We start from the raw sequence: 1,586 nt of genomic DNA on the forward strand, positions 1-1,586 counted from the left end.
TCAGGTATGGGGCTGTTACGGAAAGGCTTCGTCGCAATATCCTCCTAGTCATACACCCAAGTGTGTAACGATAAATGGGGTTGGTTGTGTCATGTGGGGAACGTGTACGACCTCTGCAGAGGGTTTTACCTAATCGATTAGCCGTGCCCCCGGTTACGGGCAATTTGAGCAACTGAAGACTTGGACTGAAGAAGAATCTCCCCTCTCTTCTCTAAAAATATGTTTTAAGGGTTAAAGTTGAGGAATGAGCACAGTGAATGTGTTTCACTTCAACCTTATGTATGTTTTAAACTATTTTTGGAGAATGAGCACTGGTGCGTATATCCAAGTGTCTCACTCCTACCTTTTATACTAAAAACTATTTTTTTAAAGAAGTTTATAAAAATATAGCATAGAAGAAAATTGGCTTTATGAAAAGGAACCCTCCACCAATACCTACCCTGCATATATAATCTGTTATACTTACCTTTGCAACTTGCGAGTACATTCCACGTACTCATGTGCACCTGTCATGTGCAGATCTCGACAGATTAAGAGATGATAGGGTTATGGTCTACACTCAACGAGCCCAGTGGCGTTGATGGAGCCTAACTTAGTGACTACGTATAATTCCGCTGTATTATCTGCCAGCTTGAGTTGTGCCTAAGGTATGATTTATATATATCTGGATCTACCGTTGTAGTAGAATGATGTATGTCTTACTGATATTCATTTTTGTTACTGTGTGTGCTATCTATGATCCAGGGATAGCACAGTAAGCACAGAGACTTGGATTCTGCCAAATCCGGGTCGTGACAGTCGCATTGACGTGCGTCTTCAGCCACCTCCATCTTCGCGATCCCGCCGCCCGCCTTGACGAGCTGCTGGAGCCTGTGGACGACGAGCACTGCACAACCGCCGCCGCAGCTGTGAAGAGCCAGGTGGAGGCCCTGCTGGAGAAGTCCCGCGCCTTCGCTCCCGCACCCTCGACTGGCGGTGCTGCTGATCTCGCCACTCCACCAGGCGGTGCAGGTGAAGGCGACTCCACCAAGGAAGGAGCGTCCCTTGCGGGCGACGGCGGTGTCCAAGGATGACTTGCTCGCGGCTCTTTTCCTATTTAAACTCGTGCAACATGTACCGTGCCTCATGGAGGTGTTTAAACTTGCGTTTGGTATTGGAGAACAATATGTTTTGTAATATTTTCTTTGAGATTTTGCGATTTCCTTCCCATTTGCTTTACGTTCCATGTCGGCAGAGCCCGACCCCGCGCATACCTCATCCGCCGTTGGGTCGTCCGGATCACCAGGACGAGACCAAGGAGTGAGGGGCTACGTGGCCAGTTAGGCTCCTGAGTCGCGATGCTCAGGAGTCCCCCTTGACGCGCAAACAGCTTACGGAAAGGAGAAGCAGGGGTAGGTCTAGTGTTCTACGTCGGCAGGGCCTGACCCCGCGCATACCTCAACCGCCATTGGGTCGTCCGGATCACCAGGACGAGACCAAGGAGTGAGGGGCTACGTGGCCAGTTAGGCTCCTGAGTCGCGATGCTCAGGAGTCCCCCTTGACGCTCAAACGACCTTCCTACCTTTGCCCTCGCCGAGGCTTGGCTC

At 50.3% G+C, this 1,586-nt stretch overlaps 1 long non-coding RNA gene across 1 annotated transcript; it reads left to right on the plus strand.

The window, feature by feature from the left end:
- The first annotated feature begins 519 nt into the window (after nt 1-519).
- On the plus strand, nt 520-1,200 carry LOC141022353 (uncharacterized). The gene is made up of 2 exons (XR_012183641.1): nt 520-647; nt 745-1,200. It is a non-coding gene; the product is annotated as an uncharacterized lncRNA (long non-coding RNA).
- Nucleotides 1,201-1,586: the final 386 nt, after the last annotated feature.

The sequence above is a fragment of the Aegilops tauschii genome, chromosome 5 (assembly GCF_002575655.3).
Source record: "Aegilops tauschii subsp. strangulata cultivar AL8/78 chromosome 5, Aet v6.0, whole genome shotgun sequence".
Classification (NCBI taxonomy): Eukaryota; Viridiplantae; Streptophyta; class Magnoliopsida; order Poales; family Poaceae; genus Aegilops; species Aegilops tauschii.